This window comes from Neltuma alba, unplaced genomic scaffold (genome assembly GCF_004799145.2).
Source record: "Neltuma alba isolate B1F8T4 unplaced genomic scaffold, ASM479914v2 tig00011420_pilon, whole genome shotgun sequence".
NCBI lineage: Eukaryota > Viridiplantae > Streptophyta > Magnoliopsida > Fabales > Fabaceae > Neltuma > Neltuma alba.
In genome coordinates this window covers 501,710-526,675 of record NW_021636104.1, presented here as the reverse complement: position 1 = coordinate 526,675, position 24,966 = coordinate 501,710, and the positions used below count along the sequence as shown (strand labels likewise).

The window sequence follows — 24,966 nt, the reverse complement described above, 5'->3', positions numbered from 1 at the left end:
TCGTTTGGGTAAAAAAAATTATATATATATATTTAATTTCTCATAATAAGTCAATAGGTTCATTGCAACTCAACTGGTCAAGCTCCGTGCACGTATGAGGTCCCCGGTTTGAGCCGTGGAGAAATCACTTTGAGAAGGAATTATATGGTGATGACACATGGCAGGCGGAGGTAAGGTGGCAGCAATACGTGAAGGTGAGGTAGTGACACATCACAATAGAGGTAACATTGCCAACGGTTGTCATCGGCCATAAGGTAGCTGGTGGAGGAGCAATGTGGTGTTTTTAATTTTTTTAAAAGGGTTAATACAAATTTTGGTCCCTCATATTTGGGCCCAATTTGGTATTGGTCCTTGAAATTTAAAATGTGGGGTATTAGTCCCTCAAATTATGTCCGTTTCAGATGTTGGTTCCTGACATCTTGGCACCGTTAAATTCTGCTGACATGACATGAACATCGTTAACCGATGAGTTGGACATATAGGTGGCATATGACCTAGACATGAACCGATGAGTTGGCATGTATGTGGCACATGACCTGGACATGGACCAGGAAAAAAGGGTCAATATAAATTTTGGTCCCTCAAATTTAGAGCCATTTTGGTATTGGTCCCTAAAATTTAAAACCGATGATATTGGTCCCTCAAATTATATCTGTTTCTGGCCGTTGGTCCCTGATAGCTTTAGGTCGTCAAATTCATCTGAGTTGGCACTGACTTTGTTAACCTATGATGTGGCATTTGACTTGGCAACTAAGGCTTGATGATGTGGCATGAGTAATGGAAGGCTGTGGTCGAAGAGACCCTATGCAATCTGGGATTCACTTTTGTCAAGGCATAAAGCTTCTACTCCTACATTAGTGTGAAGGAAATAAAGTGCATTCTTAGCTAAACCTTCTACCTACTTCGGTACCTTTGGCCAAAAGGATGACTTAACAGTTCATGAGAAGAAGAAGCCGGTTTCAGATACAAAACCACCCCCATTGAAGCCATCTTCTTCTGATATAGACGATGATGAACCTCCCAAGAAAAAAGAGAGCCCATCACCAGAGTAAAAAGCCTGAGAAGAAGCAATAAGGACATCACCGGCAACTCCAACAAGAAGGCAGGCACGACCAGTAAGCCACCAGAGCTGCCGAAACCAGATGAGGGCAAAGTAGAGGGTTCTATAAGAACAGATAAAAAGAGGAGGGCCTAAAGCTATCAGGGACCAATGGCCAAAAATAGATATAATTTGAGGGATCAATACCATCAGTTTTAAATTTTAGGGACCAATACCAAAATGGCCCCAAACTTGAGGGATCAAAATTTAAATTAACCCTTTTTTCCAGTCCATCTTCAGGTCACATGCCACCTACATGCCAACCATCGGTTCATGTCTAGGTCATATGCCACCTATATGTCTAACTTATCGATTAATGGTGTTAACGCCATGTCAGCAGAATTTAACGATGCCAAGTGCCAGGGACCAACGGTTTGAAACTGACATAATTTGAGGGCCTAATACCACACGTTTTAAATTTCAGGGACTAATATCAAATTGGGCCCAAATTTGAGGGACTAACATTTATATTGACCCTTTTTTAAAAAAATCAAATTAGAATTCCATCACTAATTTGTGATGAAAATTTTTTGTCACTAATAAGCAACAGAAAAATTCTGTCACTAATTCATCGCTAATCTAATTATTGACGAAACAAATTGTATTGCTAAATAAAAATTCTATTGCTACATTTTGTCTCTAATAGCATTTTTTTGTAGTGTAATAAAATTAACTTTTGATAGGAGTTAAATATTTTTCATCTTAAAAGCTTAAATGTGCAGTGCTTATTCCTATTGCTTATTCCTATTGATTCACTATAATGTACATAGATCGATATTTAAAGAAAGTTGGTATAAATATTGGGTAAGAATTACCTTATCGTCTTCTTGGCTTTAATGAAATGGAATAATGTTTTTAAAGGAAGCAAGTGGATTTAGGAGACTTATACCACATGATTAGTTAATTGTCATTCTACAAGGTTTTCCCAACATGAGAAGAAAAAATTGAATAGCTGGAAAAGAGAACACATGGAATGTATCATCATCATCAAATATATGGTAGTATGAACCAGAAGTTCATCAAAGAATGCATTCATAAAATATTACAAATACCTGCCAAATGTTATTACTGATCTAAATTATGATTATTAAATCCATATTCTAGCTGAAAATGCTCTAATTAGTATAAATAACAGCAAGACCTGCCTGAAGCATGAGAGATTAATCGGTTCCAATATAAATATCTTGGATAAAAAGAAGCATAAAATTTAGAAGTCATATTAAGGAGGCATCTACTTTAGAAAAGTGTTAAGATATAACTAATTGAAAAAATAAACCTAGAAGAAGTTCAGGTACCGAAAAAGTAATGAAAGGATCTTAATAAGTTATGTTACAAGAGAAAAAATACAGCAAAAAGGTAAAGTTGTCGACAATGTTCGATAATAATATCATATGATTAAAAAGAGAATCTTGTACATAGATCTATCATGCAAAGCAGATAAAAATTTGACCAAAATGAAAAGTAAAAAGTAAAAGACACAATGAAAATATTATTTAAATATGTGAAAATTATGGCCCTACAGTCTAAACACATGATATACGAAGTTATTATGAGTTTTTGTGTGACAATAAAAAATTTCACAAAGGTCTAGTAATGATTATGATGAAGCATATTATTTTGTGATGGATAAAATAATTTTTACATATATTACTATCCTAGCAGTATATGAAAAACGACAGTCTCGTAGTATATGAAAAATGAAATATGCATATGTTAGATATTGTTATAGCCTATGCATGTAACCCACTAAATAATCAGGTTTATATTAGAATTTTTGAAAGATTTAAAAAGCTAGAAGCACATATACAAGAAAATTCAACATTTGAAATTTTATGTCGATTAAGATAACCTGAGTATATATACTTGGTTCAAAAAAATGTATCAGAAAATAAAAAATTTCACAATTTACTTGACTTATAGATTAAGTTATTGAATGCATCAATGATTACAAAAATTATTGTTTTTTATTATGATAATCTTGTCTGCAAAATATATTGTATTGAATAGACTAGAAGTCACATATATTTATTCTATAATGATATTTACATATATTGTTAGTATTAATGTTATAATGCTGTTGGTAAAGTTACGTTTCTGCATCTATGCATATAGATAATGAAATTAAGATTGGATATGATAGTTATACAAAACTATCATATGATATTATTTTATTCAAGTTAAATTAATCATATGTATGCAAGATATATCGTGGTGATTTTCAAAACAACTTTTCTTTGTCATTTTGAAACTGCATAAGGCAAATGAAAAATACATTGATGATTTAACTTATCCATAAGATATGTTAGTAGAATATATTTTAGTAGATAATTTGATAACAACGGATCACGCATAGTTTAGCTAAAACGAAGATATACTTGAAAAGGCGTTAGAAATAATTCACTTGACAAATTGGTATATTGTATTATGGTAACATGACAAAGAATAATGTTGTTGCTATGGGGAGTAAAAGTGATGTTATCATTAGGGGGAGTAAAGATCATGATTCACTTTTTTTTTTCTCAATTAAGGTCTTGTTTCAAAAGGTTTTCCTTATAAGGTTTTTTTAAGGAGGCCAATTCAATATATATTATGTAGTCTATTTTTTTTATTATGTTTTTGTCCCAACAAGTTTTTCCTAGTAAAATTTTAATGAGACATAATATTTATTATGGACATCTAAGGAGAGTGTTATAAATATTATATATACATGGTTGTCTATAACCCCCAACTTTTAAGATTCTTTATTTTTGGATGTGCTAAACCCATAACCCTTGATGAATGACTTAAGAGGAGTTTATCATATTTAATGTCATTATTCCTTTCTTCATTTCTTTGTAACCCTATGATTAGACTTTAATAGTTAGCGGTTATAAATAGAGGCCATGTATAAGATATTGTTACCCATAAGTAAATGAGAAATACCCTTTTATTTTCTTTCCAAATTCTTGTCTTGCTATTCTTTTTCTGCTTTCTAACTTTCTTAGTTTCATAACAATAACATTTTTATAACATACTTTTATTAATAGTAATTATTTAAACAAATCAAATCATTTCCACCAAAAAATATCTTACATAATTATTTAAAAAATACAAAGTAAATAGTAGAATAAACTTTTATACTTTTTTCTTTTCCTTTTATTAAATACAACAGTGACTTTAATTGCTTAAAAACATGTTTTATAATGTTAAAGAAATGAAAAAAATCTGATTGGAGGCCATCTCTCAATACTAGGATATTTTTCGCAAATAATATTATGCAGCAACACTTGGTTTTCAACAACATCTACCAACACACACAAAATTGACTAACAAGCATCAATTCAACAACATCTACCCTATAAAATGTTATCATATGAAATATATATGATTTTTTAAATTTGGTTCAAAATCTGATGAGAAAAACATTTTAACCCTTACTCACTATTTTAATCATAACTTTAAAATTAAAAATGTTTTTGAATAGGTCATGTTGCATTAAAAAATAAGTTCAAAGAGCTTTTAAATGATAGATAATTTGCCAAATTTGAATTTGAATTAAGAAAGTTATATATAATTAAAGATTGTTCTGTTCAGTGCGTCGAAAAACAAAGTATTTGAGTAAAACGCAATGAAATTCAAATTTCGTACAAAAATTGAAATGTATTGTGTATAAATTGGAATTTGTTGATACAAATTCCAATTTACATTAATAGTCCCATAGTTGAGTTTTGACCTACGACAACAAAATGAGCAAATTCAAACTTCAACTAAAAAATGCAAATTTGCTGCATCAAAATTCAATTTTTTTTTTGTAGATTTGAATTTGATTAAGAAAAACGAATTTTTTCAATCAAAGCAAGGCATTACACTGTACATAATTTTTTAACTTTGTTGTCAAAATCTTTCATCCACTATCCATCTTTGGAGTTCAGCTTGTTAAAATAATAAGAGGAGGTGAGACTATAATTAGATTAGCTGTGATATAAGACATGAAATTTTAAAAAAGATATTTTACAGAAAAAATAACAAGACACTCAAATCTTTACATAGTTTTTTTAAAATTAAAAAGATATTAGTAAAAGTTATGGCAAAATTGGGAATAAATCTCTCATTGAAAATTTAATTAGCAAATAAGACTTAAGAACTTTGTGCAATTTAGCTTCTATTATGTGTAACTCGACTTTTTTTGGGTGTAATAATCTTTCTTTATATGATGTGCGACTCAATTTTTTTTGTGCAAATAAAATTATCTTATGTGTAAATCATATTTCCTATGTGCAAACGAATTCCTTACATCTGAATAATATTTTGTGCAAATCATCTTTCTTTTGTGCAACTTACCTTCTTTTATGTGCAACTAATCTTTCTTTGTGCAATCAATCATTCTAAGGACCATTTGCCAATTAAATTTTTAATAAGAGATTTATCCCAAACTTTTCTTAAAAGTTAAGAGGAATTGTAACAGCCCCTCGTAATAAGTGTACAACTACTTATTTTCAAAATAATAATTAATTCTTTAAAGACCAATATAATAAAAAAAGAGTTAACCAAAAATATTTTAGTAATAACTATGGTAGAAAGAATAAATCATACAATAAAAAACTACCATGGTTATAAAAGACTTTGCTAATTACTTTGAAAAGTCAACAATGATAGAAAGAACAAAACTAATTAAATAAAAGCCTACCATGGTTATTAACAATTCGTATCCATAACAAAGCAATAGTCACTATTTTATAATAGCCAAAATAGTTGATATAACAAGAAATAATCAACACTTGATTTTTCACATATATGTCAAATCCATAATGAAACTCTGGAATCTCAAAAATATAACTAAAATCAGTCATAAATAGGCTAGGGCATTTGAAGCTTACCAAAATAACAACCATTATTGCCCATAATAATCACAACCAAAATAAAAGTATTATGTATTCAAGAGGGCTCCGCCCAACAACACAAGTCCAAAATGCAACGAAAAATTCAAAATGTGTTAAGTGTAACTAAAAAACCCTAAAGTTTGACAATATACATCAATCAAAGCATGTATAATAAAACAAAGGCTATACAGAGCACTAAGAGAAACTTAAGCCTTGGACAACTTTTCCTTGGGACCAACACCTAAACCCTTAGCTAAAAAATATTAAATAACCATGGGGTGAGTCAAATTGACCCAATAACCACAATTTCAATTCAACAAGTATACAAAAAGCGATTACAAGATAGTTAAGTAGGTAAAGTATAAATTTAAAAACATACAGTGTAAATAACTTTACAGAAAACAATATTTAATAACTCAGAGAGTAACTTGCATGCATAAAACTTCATCAACCATCCTTATAACCTCCTTATAACCCCTGATAGAACCCATGGGCTGTCTATACATAACAGGATTCATCTCTTTAACAAGACTACACCAAGCTCTCCAATAATGAGATGTAACTTGGCCAAAAATTACAAAGCTCACATTAGATCATGGATTCCCTTTCCTTAGAATACATAAATGTGTCCAGTCCCTTGGGATGATCTTTAACTCAGCTAAAAGAAGGGTGATATCGAGGACTCGAAGAATGTTAAAGCGAGCCACTGAGGGCCAAGTAGCAATGACACCACGTGGTATAAAATAACCAAACCTCCCACAATTACATTTCAACACAACTCGATACAATTCCATAAGCATTTCAACAATCTAAGTTCACACAATCCAATATCCATAAATTATTCTCATATTCAATACTCAACTTTGTTCAACATCAACCAGGTAATCTCAAGATAAAATAATTCACGCCCACCTAACTAATAAGTTATCAAAACATAAATTTTTGTATTTTTATTTTTCACATTCTTTATACATAAAACACTATAGCATACAATGATGACATTTATAATATCAACATATGCTTATAATCACATCAATATGTATACAAAGTAAATTAGAAAGTAGTTACCTCAAGTTCTTGACAAAAAAACTAAATTGAGAGAATTCAAGACTTAAGTGCCCAAACCAAGTTCACTCTGTAATAATAAATTCATAAATGTGTATTTAAAAAAAATCTAGTTAATATAACATTAAATAATTTATTAGTTAAACCCCCATAATTGGCTCATTTAAAAAAATCTTTAGGAAAAAAATTTCATCTATTCCTCCAGTCATCATTACAATCCTATTTTCTTTTTCTATTAATCACCTTTCACTCATTAGGATCATTAAATTATAATATTTTTTTAAATTTATTCAAAACACCTAACTTTCACTAGTTAAAAGTTCTCTCAAAAATCAACAATATTCATATTCTAACAAAGTCCTCAAAACTCAAGCATTAAATCTTCAATATAAATTCGAATAAACTAAACTAAGAGATCAAATTTGAATTTAATATCTCTATTATCACAATTCACAAATTTTCAACCAATCCTAACTTATATTTCCTCAAATCAACCATCTAGCTAAAAAAATCTAGGTCATAAAACTTCTATTCTAATCTCATAAGCTCTATTAATATCATAATAATAGGTTAGAAGCCTCAAAGATAAAAAATATATTAAGCGCTAATAAATTTTATTTTTCTACCAAAAGCTTAAAAATAAAAAGAAGCAGCTAAATATAAAAAGGAGGATGAAAAATAGTTTATCCAAATATCTTAGATGAGACCAAAGAAAATCTCTTCTTTCTTACACAGTCTACCCTCCTCTCATGCTCTCTCTCGGCGGAAGGAAGAAGGGACCAGGGAAGACGAAGGAACGAGGAGGGGACAAAGATCATACTAAAATAGTCAAATAAAGTAATATAAAATTCATTATAATATAAAACTATTGCATATTAATATATTACATTTTCATTTAAACTACTAAACTTCCTCCCTCTTGGCTTTTAATTCATAAAAGCTATAAACACGTAATTAACTAATTATAAAATAGAGGCATAGCATGGGACAATAAGAATCATACCGAATTCAAGGATTATGCAATAACAAGCTTTGGTCACGTTGAGACTCTGAGACGAGGAGAACAAGAGCAAGAGTAGAGTTGATTGAGAATTGAAACTGCGTAGGAGTGAGATGTGAATGTGTGGGAGAGAGTGAACTATAAATAGAATACAGGATATAGATAATTAATGTTCTATCTATATAATATTTAGGATATCTTATTAAAATTATTTGAATAAGGATATTTGAAATATCTATTATATTAATTACGATTGATTTAGATATTTTATCTCTATCTTTCTTAATGTTGTTTTTAATAAAATATGATATATAAAATTAGCCAACTCTTCCTATCATTATCTTCTTTATTAAGTTAGATTTGGATTTGAATAAGAATTTAAATTATTATTATCTATTATTTCCTAAAATCTAAGTTAGTGTGTTATTTAAATAATTTATTTATTTATTTTTTTAAAAAAAGGTTTAAAAGGGCTGGCCCTTGGCCCTCACGGGCTAGGCCTTTTATTTTTGAGCCCTATAGGACTGGTCCTTTTAAGTCCAATTTTTTTTTGAATACTTCAAAATACAAGCCCGACCTTTCACATAAACGGACTTAAACGGGCCAACCCGATGGACTTGGCCCGTTTTGACGGCTCTAGGAGGGGGGAGGGGGGGAGTGAGCTGATTGACAAATTAAAAGTCGGAGTACCCGTGACCCCGCAAGTGGACCATGATTTTTTCCCCCCCAAGGAAGGCAAAGATGCGGGGGGTGGTTGACCCCGCCCACGGTCTGATAGTTGGTGGCCCAAATGCCACCCACAATTAGACTTATATTTTTTCCCCAACAAAATTATATAATAAATATGCATTTTTTTCATCAATATATATTTCCCCTTTTATATTATATTTATCAAAATTTTGATTTGTAATAAAATTATTAAGACTTTAATTTCATTTTGAATAAATTTTCCTAACTCAAATAATAACATGATAATTTAAATTACTATTAATTAATCACAATTATAACTTAAATCTTAGGAATAAAAAATTAGGATGTTACAGGAATGAAGCCACCATGGAGGTCAACCCTTTTACCGTTATTGCTTACATGTGATGATGATGCAGTGAATTAGAATTCTATCCATGTTTCAATTTTTTCAATTTAAATAGATGTTTACATACATTTTTAAAATAAAGGGAAGATTTTTGTAATTTAAGTAAAACAGAGAGGTAATCAATATATTTTACTCTTATAATTATAATTCACTGCTTTAATAAATTTCGAGGTTTATTATATAGTCTATAAGTCAATTTTACCTTATCAAGAGAAATAGTTAGATAACTGGAATTCTAATTTTTTTAAAAAAATTTTACCTCGTTTAAATATAAGGGGAATAAGCCATTTTTTTGGGGACTCAGGAATAAGCCATATTAATTGAGAGGAAAGTAACATCGATATATTCTTAGGCGCTTTTTTAAAAAATTAATTACACTTAAAAATCTATTAAAATAATTATGAAAATGTTCAAATCATGCCTTATATTTTAAGATTATCAAAAACATTTATTCACAGCTAGAGTAAAGCCAACGAGGGAAGTGGGTTCGATTATAATCCTAAGATTATCTTGTATTTTTTAAATCTGCAAATTGTTTACCTGACAACCTATGTTTATATTTCGCCCAACTACCAATAACTACCACACACCCGGCTTTTTTAAAAATTCTCATGCTCCCTCAGCATTGGTTAACATTTCCAGAATTACGTATTGCATTAATTAACGCATCAATTTATAGTAATAAAATCAACTCAATTGGACCAGAAGAGTACTAACTTTGAGGAGATGTGACAAAAGCCATGTGAAGGCAGAGTCACCAATAAATGTGACCTCTTCTTTGTCCCTATACTTTACATGTGAGTGTCGGTATATTTGCAAAAGCAACTTCTAAAATAATTCTTAATATAAAATCTTATTATTAAATTAATTTTAATTCTAAATATAAAAATTATTTCTTATATTTATCAATTTTTTTAAACTACTTTTATAAATACTTTCTCAACTATAATCAAGAAAATAAAAAAATATTAACATTAATAATTATGATATTTATAAAAAAAATCATATTTTTTATAATTAACTAATTTATCTAATTTTTTTAATTTAATCAAATTAGTTAAATAAATCTTATATTAAAAACAAGAGAAGTAATAATAATTTGAGTAATAATTATTTTTAAATTTGACTTTTTGATTAAAAAAGAGAGGGGAAATTGAAGACAAAATCCTGCAAAAACATTCCTGAAAATTTGATAATGTCTAGTCAAGAATATTGGTTCAAAAAAAGAAACTACCAATCAATTGAATCATCATGACCACCACATAAGAATAAGATAGGAGGGAAAGTATTTGGCTTTTGTTCCACATAAATTTATGAACATTACGTGATTAATCCAGGATGGATAGAATTTCCGTATATTGCATGAACACTGCGTGATTAAGCCGAAAAGAGAGACGAAGTTTAGTTCGCAGAAGGAATCGGCCGAGTATGAGAAGGGGTCCCCTGGCCTATGTGGGCCCCCGTATAAACGTCCATAGCCCATGATTCCTCGCACCCCCAGCTTTGCAACTCCAATTGTGCTTCAACTCTCAGGCATGGACGAATCCCAATTTAAACCTCCCAAAAAATACATAGAAAATAAAACAGAAATGCTATCCAAAGACGGTTTTATGTAATACGGACCCTAGACAGCACTAACCTTTACACGAGAAAGAAAACTAAAGAAAAAGAATAAAAGGGGGGAAAATAAAAAGCTTCCAAAGAGAGCAAAACTTTTTACTGTTTTTTGAAATTTTCCTTCCCTTTTTTTCTCCACCCAAACCAAGCCTAAATGTCATCCCCTGCTAAAAAAGCGATCTTCAAATATATGATCCTGATTCCACACATTATTAGCAACCAACCTTAGGCACAAAGCATGAGTCCCAAAAAAAAAAAAAAAAACACCTACAGTAAAACTTACTCGCCAAACTCGGGCCCCGGGGGGAGGATAACTTACTTGCCAAACGGTGCGTGTGCCCTTGTGGCACTAGGCTAAACAGTAGTATTTGAAATAACTGTAATATATAGATGAGATCATGTACACACATTTCACATTTGCTGAGAACACGTATTCGCAAGAGCCAGAAAGTTTACACTTCATGGGAGATTATACATGGAAATAGGCTGCGACTAATCTGGGCCGTATAAGTACAAGACTAACTATGGTTTAAAAACAAAAGGAATAGCTGCCAACTTAGTTGATAAGCATGGGCATGGAGACGGTAACGAAAAAAGAATATCTTTCCTAAAATTTACAAACTCTGCAATATCTTGTTCCAAGGTATTCAACATTGTTACTAATGGCACATAACAATTATTCACACATCCACACGACCTACAAGACTAAGACTCTACTTCAAACAACTGGCCCCGAAGGCGACAGAACACAAAAATATAGCACAAAATTTGCTCGAATACGGACACCCATTAAAACGAAAATATATCGTTTGTTCGAAGATATTCAACATCGATACTAAGTTGAAGGCCTCTTGGCCTCATGGCACAGGATGCGCCCTTGTGACATCCAGAATCCGCATTCGAACCTAGCCAGCAAGCACTGGCTTGCCAATCCACAAAAAAAAAACAAAAAAAGCATAAAAACACGACAACTTACTGAAGTGTCTAGCTTTGGCGAATTTTGATCATCCTACCAAATTACAATTCAAACTCATCCCCAAGCTTCAATGCCTTGGGGGCAGCCTCTTGTGAAAAATTCGCGTATATAGGAAGAAGAGGAAAGAATGAGAGGCCAAGAAATAATGTTCAACCACCAAAAGATAATAACAAAATCTTAAATTAATTTTATCCCATATTCCACTAGTACACTTGGTAAGTAACAAATAGATAATCCTAGACATCAAAATAAACCAAAGAACAAAAAACCGGACTAGACATTAAATCGATTGAAATAGTAGTTCAAGAGTCAGTAAATCAAATCAAAATCAACTTAGAGTAAGATTGATCATACTAAAATAACATAATTCAATTGAAAGTAACAAAATACAACATTAATAATCACTAACAACAAACTACAACGGAATACGACAATAGTTTAATCATAACAATAACAAAGTATAACATTGAAAATTTTAATCTTTTATGATTCCTCAATAACTAAATAATTATTGATACCAAAATCATCATTAAAATTCATTTAAATTTATAGTGACTGAAATATTAAGAATTGAATTAGAAGAAACTAAACCAATAACAACATAATTATCCAAACCAGTACATCAGTAGTTTATTCCCGATGATATCAGATCAATTCCTAATATTTCAACCCTCAAACCAAATCAAACCGCTAGTCGGTTCACCAGTTCATGGTTGAAATAGTCGGTTCAATCTAGTTTTTTGTTCTATGAAATAAACCCTAGTTATTTCTTACCCCATATTCCACTAGTACGCTTAGTAAGTAAACTTCTGAAAAGTTCACGTATATCTGGGACAACAGCACGCATGAGGTGACTATACCTACATATTCCAAAGACAAAAAAAACACGTGAATTTAGTTTAAATTATTAACTAAGTTGGCTTTACTAGGCTAAGAAAAACAACAAAGAACGGAGCCTTCAACTTGCTAAACAAAGCATACCATGGTTTTGAGCTCAGTTTGTCAAATTGCTCCAACAAAAACTGTATACATGCGTGCCTCAATGACATAGCATTAAATGACTTTGATAACTTGTACATGTGAGAAACATTCTCCACAGAAATATCCTAGGAACAATATGATGAATCATGGGATTATAACATGTTCACAGAATAATTTGAAAAATAGAGAAAAAAATCAATTGTGAAACTACACTTTTGCCCTACCCGAGCAATTGCAAATTCACAAGATTGCTTAAGACCATCAAGAAAATATTGATCAGCAGCTCTTAGGAGATCCTGAGCAATATCCGAATTGACATCTACAGTTCCAGTGTAAATAAATCTAGAAGCGCCAAGAGGAAATCAAATCATGCACAATGAATATCTATTAGACAAAGCAAATAACAAAAGACGAGAAATCTTGAAAGGAAATGAAAGTCACACCTCATCATCACTTCAAAGACCTCCCATTTAATGTGAGGAATCTGTATATCCTTGGCTTCTTTCTCCTGCATTTACATATTCCCACAATGTAAATGTGACTATTGACACTTAAGCCCTCAGATTATAAAAACAATAAAAAGAAAGATTATTGACATTAATCAATGCATACCCGATAAAAACCATCAAACATTGCTCGAAAGGCATCAGAGGAAGCAATTAAACAACTTCGGTGAGCATAGAAACGTTTGCCTAATAAACAAGGAAACATAGTATTGTAGGTACGTCTTTCAACACTAATTATGCGCAAAGAAAAATATTCAAAGGCAAATTGTCCACCTTCCACTAAAAATGTGATATCAGAATCCGCAGGATTGTTTATCTGATGCTCACTTAAGTATACCTACAACAAAACAAGCAAAACCTAGAGTGAACAAACAAAAACGTACACAGAACAATCCTTGTAGGATTATTCACTTCTCATTGGTCTTGACAGAAGACACCGAATCACTAAAACTTCTTCCAATCAAAATGACTTTTCATCAGAAGTCGTTTCCCCCTAAAGTAAACAAAGCAAATTTTCATTAAGCCACCAAAGTAGGCCAATACATGGTTGGGCCAAAACAACTGCTTTTTCTTGCTACAGTAACATTTATCCTCCAAAGCATTGTTCATTTTTACAATCACTTTATGAAATTTGACTTGGTATCATTCTGAAAGAAAATGGCATCTGCATTAACCCATGTCAATTGCCATTAACATGGCCAATTAACTCCTATTTATACAACACTATAATATTTTAAAAAAATCTTTAAAAGACTAAATTAAAAGAAAAAGTAAATGACTCTGCGTGATAGAATCTAACATTTCCCTCAAGTGCCACACTGAGTATTAAAAATAGTATCACCAAAGGTGTGTTTGGATGAAACCAAACCGTGGTTTGGAAAAGTGATTATGGAGAATAGATTTTGGAGAATAGGGGTGAGCAAAACCGAACCGTAACTGAAAACCGAACCGAACCGAATTTAATTTCGGTTTTTCGGTTCGGTTATATATTCGGTTTTTATTTCTTAAACAATTCGGTTTCGGTGTTCGGTTCGGTTAGTAGAAAAAAAAATTCAGTTATAACCGAATAACCGAAATAAATATATTATATATTTATATTTAATAAATATTATTATAATAAATATATATGTAGGTATATGTGAACTTTTTAAATATATTTATATTCAATAAATATGATTATAATAAATATTATTATAATAAATCACATTGAATGATGAAATATTTATTAATTAATGATTATAATTGTGTTTTATTATTATTTTTAATTTAAAATTATTTTTCATATTTATATATTTCGATTCATCAGTTAACCGAATCGAAATTTTCGGTTATTCGGTTAATTCGGTTATCAATAATAACCGAACCGAAAAACCGAATGCTCACTCCTACTGGGAAGAATAGATTTTGTAAAAAAGTGATTCTGAGAAGTGAGAGTATTTAGATAGTTGTTATTAGAAACACTTTTTATATATACAAATTACTAAAAAAAAGACATAAGTTAATATGATAATTACAGAAAAAATAGATTTTATGATATATTTTAATTTGAAAGAATAAAATTGTTAATAATATATTTTTTACCAACATAATTAATAATACATAAAATAATATAATTAATATGTATATATATTTATAAAATATAAGATTAAATATGTTTATAAAAAAATATGTTTATAAAAATATGTTTATAAAAAAAAATAATAAGATACATATCATATAGACTTTCATACTCTCCCTTTTTCCTCCCAAAAGCAAAAAATTTTGTTTTTTCCAAAACCATGGTTTTGGTTTTTTGGGGGGTGTTTGGGTGATTTATTCCCCAAACCATAGTTTGAGGTGTCACCCAAACACACCCCCTGGAGAATAGATTCTGGGAAGAATAGATTTTATAAAAAAGTGATTTTGAGAAGTGAAAGTATTTGGATAATTGTTATCAGAAACACTTTTTATATATACAAATTACTAAAAAAAAGACATAAGTTAATATGATAATTATAGAAAATATAGATTTTATGATATATTTTAATTTGATGGAATAAAATTGTTAATAATATATTTTTTATTAACATAATTAATAATACATAAGATAATATAATTAATAAATAATTAATATGTATATATATTTATAAAATATAAGATTAAATATGTTTATAAAAAATATGTTTATAAAAAAAATAACAAGATACATATCCTATAGGCTCTCACACTCTCCCTTTTTTCTCCAAAAGCAAAAATTTTTTGCTTTTTCTAAAACCATGGTTTTGGTTTTTGGGTATGTGTTTGGGTGATTTATTTCCCAAACCATGATTTGGAATGTCACCCAAACACAGCACAAATATCATACTTTTATAGATAAAAGGTTAAACAAACTTGGAGAGAGAAATATGAAAATTATATTTATTTTTTTCTTCTTTGTCCAACTACATGAATGGGTTAAGCAAATGAGACATAAATAGCAGTTCACCTGGGGAGTCGTGAATGGAGGAGTAGGATCAAAGCGAGAGGCAAATGTCGTGCTGCTAGCCAAAGAGTGAAGCGCCTTAGAAGCCATGCGTTTCTGTTTGAGGTTTGTAGATTTTAGAAGATCTAACAGGAACTCAAGTCCTACAAAATTCAGTAGCACATTAAGAGAATATACTTTAGCATCCAAATAAAAAAATAATGTCTAAACTACAAATGAATCAATTTTTTTACCATTGCTGTCAACAAAAATAAATTTACGATCATCAGGGGCGCATAAATGAGCAAGCCCCAAAACCACATGCCTTTGAATAGCCTTTTTCCCAAAGCGCATAATATATAACAGTTGTTTAAGCACCTGCCGCAGAAAGGAAACCAATGAGTCACGTCCAATGTTGAGAACAAAGATTGAAAAAAATGATAGCTAGACTATAACATAAGGAAAAAGTATAAATCTCATCATATAACTTTATACAAGGTTTCAATTTGGTTCCTTAACTTTACAAAATATATTTTTAGTCCTTTAACCCTAAAACTATTAATCTTAAATGATTATTTTTTGTAGCAATCATGATTGTTTTGAAAATTAAACTTAATATGTTAGCATTTGATAATGTTGTATATCATCTTTTTTTTTTTTGTTAATAATTTTAGAGTCAAACGATTAAAAATATATTTTTCAAAGTTAAAGAACCAAACTGAAACCTTATATAAATTCAAAAAACTAATAATATACTTTAACCATAACATAATGTGCATCTATAATTTAAACAAACAAAAGAAATCGTTAATTTGCAAGAAAACTCACTTGTCCATGCATTTTGTTCTCTAATCTTTTCATTGTCTCTCCTACAATGTATTTAACATGCTGCAACTCACATAAGACTTGTTAGGCATATTCATAAACCAAAGAGACGGATGTCCATCAATAATCATGACAAACAAGAAATTTATCATCATGGAAAAGATTCCAGGTAGGCCTATTAATTTTATGTTAATGAAAAATAAATGAACATACTTGGACTATGAAATCTCCATCGTGTAGTATTTGAACACCACCAACCTTAACAATATCCACAACATTGTCCTATTAAGAAAAGTTAGATGATTATGAAAGAGAAACATGCACTAATGATTTAGTAAAGAAGAAGGCATCCGACTTCACCTCATTATCAAGAAGATGATACAGAACACAGCCTACAGTATATTGGAGAGTTTCATTGTTGGAGCGAAGAAGGTTGAGTAGAGGCTTTATACCTCCATTATAAGCAATACCAACTTGATTGTGTGTGTCCTAAAGAACGAATCATAAAAAGCACAATCATCATCAGAATTAAGACCTGAAGTTACAAATATATAAAGATATATGTATATAACAGAAAATACACACTTAATAATAGCTTGAACCTTTTCAAGCCCAAGGCTAGCCACCCATGATTATTAAAAACTAATGCCACCGAAGTTTAAATTCCTTATACAGCAAATTAAGCAATGTATTAATAATCACCTCAGCCAGTATCCCAAGAGCAAATGCAGCTGTTTCACGAGGCCGTGGATGCCGAGACTTAAGCATTTCAATTAGTGGTGGGATAGCCCCTCTTTGAGCAATTTGAACCTGTACGAAACACAAGCTTACCTGCTTATTGGTTATGACAGAAACAGGGAAGATGGAAGAGGCAGCAAGATAATTTTATAAAACCATCTAAATGCATGTTTTTTCTAGCTACTATGTAAGTGCAATACACATAATTCAATCGACCTTGCACTGAGAATCTGCCTCAGCAAAAAGACCAAGTAAACGAGCTGCCTCCCGTTGACTCACCCAAATGCGAGATCTGTCATTGAAATTCTGAACTTGAGAAAAGTATTTTATAAGATACTACGGTAGACAGCTTGTAAGGCAAATGAGAACTACAGAGTGACGTTACCTAAGTAATCCAATTATAGGTTGTAGAGCACCAGCCTCAAGAACTTTCCTAGTTATGTTTGGAGAAGTGACCAGATGTTCAATCACCCCAATCTACAAAGCTCCTAATTCAGCTGGCTCTAGAAAAATTATAACACGGGAAATTAAACAAATAGGGGACATTAACAAAAATTCTGTTAGAGTCTAACCGCTTCAGAATGTATTGTAACATCGTCTGATCCAAGCATTAGTATAAGAGTGGGCAGTGCATTGCATCTGACAATCTGCAATCAGTGATTCATATCAACAACTACAGCATAACAATATACAAGAGAAACCAAGTAGCCATGCAAGGTCATCCACCTCGTTTTTGTTCTCATTATTTTTCAACGCAAGAATTTTTAAGGCTGATGCAGCTGCATTTTGTACCCTTGGATCATGAAATTCAAGCAATTCAACAAGAGGAGGGATACCACCTTCCATCCTGAACGTACAGCCAACCTCTGAGACAGGGAATATAATATTTATCGGAGAAATTATGTTCCAAAGGTGTGAAATAGAATACCGAACACGGGTTTTAATGCTGTTATTGTGGCTCGCAAGGTTTCGGATGGCATCCACTGCGTTCCTTAAAAGGATCGGAAGTGCCCGTGACTTGCCATAGGTCTTGTGCCCTTTAACAAATCCGTAAGATGGGGCAAAGCACAAGCATCGACAATGGCTTCCTGATGCTGAGATGAAGTCCCCCAAAAAAAAAAAAAACAATTCTAAGTTGAAAGACATCATGATGGTTTCATAAGAAATTGCAAGCGGATAAAAAATTGCTTCAAACGATGACCAACATAAATTAAACAGTTACTAGAGGCAACTTATGTACAATTCTTTAATACAAGTGCAAACAACTATAAATGGAGAAGTTCATGATCGAAGCCAACGGTTTTCGTATTAGTATAGATATAAATCAATATTCACAGACCGGATGAGTAATTAATAATAATCTATATACAAGGTTTCAGAGTTTCATATAATTGAGATTATTAATCTTGAGGAAGAGAGATAGAGCGCAAGGCTGCAGTGCCGAATGACCTTAAAAGCAAGAAGCGCCAGGACCAAGGCACATCTCTCTTCCACCTGATGCTCGTAAGGCTTGGGAACACCTGTTTCTGCTGCTTTCAGATGTTTTAACAGAGCAGGAACGGCTCCGCATTCCACTATACTATTCCCATTTGCATCTGCAACAAAGATATAAATATCAAAATGATGCACTAAAGAGCAAGTAGGAATACCAAAAACAAAGAATAACGCAGGTAATAAACACGACGACTCACTCCAGGCATATAAGTAATTTATTATAGGAAAAAAAAACCGTTATCTAGGCATGAGTACAAATACGATTATATATAATCAAAGGCTTAAGTGGTTACCAATCCTGGCGAGTTTAGAGAGGACATGAACAGCGCGCTTTGCCGCGAGGCGGTCCGACCGAGACGATGATAAACTGGAGTTTAGAACAGTGACTTGCAACTCAACCTCACTCAAAAGATGTTGATGAGACTTGTGAGGTTCGAGAACCAACACCTTATGATTGGCCGTTGGATGATCTGCTTCTTCTTCCGCGGATTCTTGTTCGCGCTTTGCGCTTCAAGCTGCGTCTACCAGCAGAGGATGGGGCGGATCCATCATGTTGCGAGGGTAGAGAAGCCAATAAATTAGGGCAGTGGGGTATAAACGTGCGAATGTGTTAATGAATGAACGAGCGGCAATCGTTTGGAGCAAACAGTAACGCTGTGTTTGGCTTGGTTGAAAGAAGAGGAGGGAAGGGATTTTAATCAGGGGAGGGAGGGGAGGGGAGGGGAGGGATTTTAATGATCTCCTGTTTGGATTGATTGGAGAGGAGGGGAGGGAGTAATTTTAATAATATCTTATTTTGTTCTAATAAAAAATTGACTATTTTAACCTCATAAAATTTAAATAAATTTTCTCACTTTTTTATTCTGTTAAGATATAATTATAAATATATAATACAATTCACCAATTTTGATTTACAAGACATAATCACACACTTATAGAATATCAAGATAAAAAGTTACAAGTAATAGATTTCAATCAGAGAAAAGACCCTGAAGGTGAAAGAAAATACTAGCAGCCTCTTAGAATTAGAAGAAGAGAAAAAAAAAGTTTACAAATGATCACTAATTTTAGAGACAATTATCTTAATACCTCTTATTAGATATTTAAAAGGATTCTCTTATATAGAAATGTTTACGACTGATTAGAGGTTAACAAATCGAAAGGGTATATAAGGAATTAAAATATTATCTTTCACCTCCCCTCCAAAAAACCCCACTTTTGAAGGGGAGGTTAGAAGGAAAGGGGAGGGAAGAAAAACCCCTCCCCTCTTTAAAAAACATCTTAACCAAACGAGGGCCCCTCCCCTCCTAAAAAATTACACTAGCCAAACAAGGGGAGGGGAACAACTTCCCTCCCCTCCCCTCCCCTTCGAAAATCCTGTACCAAACATAGTGTAAAACGCAGTTCAAATAGATTGTCGGCTATAAACTTCAATTCCAAAATTACAGAGAACCAAGGGGCGGAGCACATGCCTTTACGGGATGACATGGATACATATGTAGGGCCACAAATATCACCAGTAAAATATATTTTCATCCACAATAAAATTTATTTATAAATAAAGAAATAAAATTATCCTTTTAAAACACCATACTTATATATTATATCATTAAATTTTTAATATGAATATATTATTTTATTTTATATAAACTACTACCTCCGGTCCTTAATATAAGACCCCATTTGACTTTTAGTTTGGTCTTAATTATAAGACCTCAATCCATTTTGTCTCTCATATTTATGTATTTTTTTCCAAGATAGTCCTTCTAATAATGATAGTTTTAGCTAATACACTTAATTAATAAGGATATTTTAGGAATGACAACACTTATTTATTTCAAATAACTAACTTAACTTACTTCATTAATCTCCTCAAATTAGTCAACTGAGTCTTATAATTAGGACCGAAGGTAGTACTTCCCTAATCGTATTTTTTTGTCTGTTCGCTAATCCTGTTTTATTTCTCAAAGAAAGATAATTTTATTGTGATTATTTATAAATATATTTCGTTTTGGATGAAAATACATTTATACTCTTGGTTTTCTTTAATTTTGGAATTCAGGTTTATAGCCACCTGCAACAATCTATTTGAACTGCGTTTTACTGTTTGCTCCAAATAGTTGTCGTAGAGCCCAAGTGGAGGTACAGTGGACGGAAAGCTCAGTGGAGAGAAACCGCGCCCTGAAATGAAAATGTTAATATCTTATACGTTTTTATTTTTATTTTTATGTGTTGGCTTAAAATTTGAATCGCCCGCCAAATATTTTTCCAAAATCTTTTGTTATGGCGGCGCTGCACCCGCCTCCGGCCGCATTCTCGTCATCAGCTAGTCGAGAACCCGCGCATCTAGACGGGTGTGTGTGTTTTGGGTCTGGCTTTCCTCCGCTGCGCTTATCCTTCGCCATACGGCACCGTTTTCGACAAAACGAGGAGAGACTTTGGAAAACACAGGACGAAGAGGATTTGGCTAATGGATAAAGGTCAAAAAGTTCGAATGAAGAGGAGGAATAAGTATTCATCACCAATACATAACAAGATAAACATAGAAAAAGAGATAACTTGGTTTTTAGATCCAGTTTGGTATGAAATATTAAAAATAAAGGATTGGAATTGGCATTGAAATTGAAATTGAAAAAAATCATTAAAATAATATTTAGCACGAATAATTATTTATTATATGGGATTAGGCAAACCCATTGAGGTGGGATTGGAAAATATCACTTTCTCCAATAGTATTCTCCAATCCCACATATATAAACCTGGCTACTCCCACATAACAAGCAATCTCTTATACTAAATACTCTTTTAATAGATTTTCTTAATTATAATCTCAGTCCTAATTCCTAATTTTTAATGCTTCATACTAAACGTAACCTTAGGGTTTTTGGAATATTTTTTCAGACACATTCAGTATTATAAAATATTTTTTTATGCATTTAACATCTTAAAATATTTTTTTAGTATATCTAACACCCTAAATTGTATTTTGATACATCTAGTATTCAGTATATTTTTAGGTGCCTCCAATGTCCAAAATTATTTCTCAGTGCATTGAGAACCCTAAATTGTTAGTGTAAAATTACACTAAAAAATACTTTATATGCTATATATACCTGAAAAAAATAGTTCAGAATACTAGATATACTATTAAATTATTTTAGTGTGATAGATGTACTTAAAAAAATATTTCAAAATAGTCTATGCACCTTAATCTTAGCTTTTATTTTACATCGGTCTTTTAGTGATGCATATTTTTATATTTCCAAAGTTATTATCATTTTATGTCTTAACAGTCATTTTTAAAATTTATCAATGATTGCCAGTTTATAAAGTAAGCAACTATTTGGTTAATTTTTTTCAATAAAATAAATTATTTTAAAAGATAACTTTTGAAAACTTAATATTTAAAATTTTAATAATAATTTTTTAAAAACTAATTATCACTGTAAAATTAGTTAATCTTAAATTAATCAAATTCAATCCTTACATGTGATTTTCAGGTTTATAGAATGAAAAAGAATTTGCATTTAATTTTTTTCCTTCACTGAGAGTGCGTATAATGTTTATAAAGATGTAAAAATATGCATCACTAAAAAAAACTGATGTGACATTTCTTATGTATTTAATTGATTTTTTTATAAATATTTTGGAGGTGGGTGGGTCCCACAACAGTTATTCCTTCTCTCATTTGAACGTTTTTTCCTTTCTCCATTTGCCAAATCCACTTCTTTTTATTTTTTCATTTTAAGGGATGAAATCAAACTATAGTTTTTGAAGTGATTTTATGATTTATAAAGTAAAAATATAAAAAAAATTATCTCAATTTATAAAAAAATATTTCTGAAAAACACTTTCAGAGTATCTAAATACCTCCTGTCTCTTCTCATTTTGCCTAGAACAGTACCGCATGCAAGCAGCGGAGGACAAGGGCAATGGAGGAAAGCCCGACCCGTGTGTTTTGGCCCCAAAAAAGGGATGAAAGACGAGAATGTGGCGTTTTTAATATGGCTATACCTTTTCTGGATGAACCAACAAACTTGTGTGAATCATCAATCAATATCAATCAATCAATATGAATATCACACGCTAAAAGTCGTGTGAATTGGTGATTGGGCCATTTGTACATCTTACGTGTCCGATCAATCCGTATCTGGTCAGTTGGTTGTTGCACTTCAATTACGTGTCCGACGCTTGGTCATTCTTCTTCGGCCAAGAGACGGGCAATTGGTTGTCGGTGATTTTTGCATTGGTTCGCGAGCAAGGATGTGTTTGGATGAAACCAGACCGTGGTTTGAAAAAGTGATTTTGGAGAATAGATTTTATGAAAAGTGATTTTGAGAGTGAGAGTGTTTGGATAATTATTATCAGAAGCATTTTTTATATATTCAAATTACTAAAAAAGAAATAAGTTAATATGATAATTACAAAAAAAATAGATTTTATGATATATTTTAATTTAGAGGAATAAAATTGTTAATAATATATTTTTTATTAATATAATTATAATACATAAGATAATCTAATTAATAAATAATTAATATGTATATATTTATAAAATCTAAGATTAATATGTTTATAAAAAATATGTTTATAAAAAAATAACAAGATATATATCCTATAGGCTCTCACACTCTCCCTTTTTTCTCCAAAAGCAAAATTTTTTTGCTTTTTTCAAAACCATAGTTTGGGCCCAAAACCATAGTTTTTAGTTTTTGAGGGGGTGTTTGGATAGCATTTTGTGCAAACCATAGTTTGGGCTTCTAAACCATGATTTGCAAGTGCATCTAAACCTGTGATTTCAAAACCACCGTTAATGAATCTCCCCTTCCCGAGATATGCTGTCTTTCCTTCACTTTTCCCCCCAAATTTGGATTTTAAATTTCAAATTCAAATCCTTTCAAAATCTCTCAAATATCACCATTTACCCTAAGGTGTGTTTGGTTGGAGGGGAGGGGAGGGGAGGGGAGGGCAAATGAGCTCCTCCCCTCATTTGGTTAAAAATTTTGGAGGGGAGCCAAAATTTTGGACCATTATACCCTTATAATTTTTTTAATATTCCACTTCTACCTATAAAATATATTTTTATAATATTTATTTCAAATAAAAAATATATTATCCTAAGTAAAAAAATAAAAAATATATACATTATTATAATTAAAAATATATTATAAAAATTATTTAAAAATAAAAAATTATTTAAATAAAAAATTATAATATTATAAAATTAATTGTTTTTATAAATATATTATTTATTAAATATATTTTAAAGCTGGAAAAAAAGATAGCCTAAGAAAATAAAATTTCATTTTTCTTAGAGCATATAAAATTTGTTAATTTGATTATTTTAAATATATTATTATATTAATTAGAATAAAAAATTACAGTATTAATTTTTTAATACACATATTAACATGATAAGACTGAATTTTTATTAAATTATATGATTTAAATTAAGATGTAAATTAATTTATATAATATATCAATAAAAAAACATAAACTAATATATAAGGGTAAAATAGTAAATTGATTATTACTATCTCTTCCCTCCTCTCCTTGAACCAAACAAGGAATCACTAAATACCCTCCCCTCCCCTCCTTTTTAATCAAACCAAATAAAGAAAAGATGAAACCTCCCCTCCCCCCTCCTTCCCTATCCTTCCCTCCCCTCTCTCTTCTACCCCCTAAAACCAAGCAGGCCCTAAGCCACATCGTCATTCTTCACTGCCATCATTCACAGGAACCCATTCGCCGTCGCTTATTCTTCTCCACTTATCGGTTAGAATTATAGAACCGCACTGCTGTTTTACTCTTCTCAGAACTCGATTGAGGCAGACAGGTCGAGTTTTGAAAAACCACGGTTAAAGCAATGAGGTAGAGAATAAGCGACGGCGACTGGGTTTTCTCTTCGCCAATCAAAGTGTCAGTTTCTTCATATTTCCATTTCAAAATTTCCCCCCTCTTTCTCTAAAATTTAAATTTTCGTTTGTTTCTTGGACTCTTTTGTGCTTCATTTTCTCTCTGCTCCTCAGCAGATCACTCAACTCCCAGTCTCTCTCATCTCGTCTCTCCGTTTGTGTTACCGTCGACTCGCAAACAGAGTCCGACTCCCACACCGTGTTTGGTTTTCCTCGACTTCCTTGGTGGAAGGACCGATCGATCCATCCGTTCAGGAGGGGAGGTATCCCCATCTTGTTGGCAAAAGAAGTTTGTTTTATAAAGTAGCTGTATTTGGGAATCTTGCTGTTGAGGTACATCTTTCCTCATATTCAT

General features: G+C 31.5%; 1 pseudogene; it reads right to left on the bottom strand.

Annotated features, from left to right (window-relative positions):
- Positions 1–937: 937 nt before the first annotated feature.
- LOC114713232 (ARM REPEAT PROTEIN INTERACTING WITH ABF2-like) lies at positions 938–24,966 on the bottom strand (annotated as a pseudogene).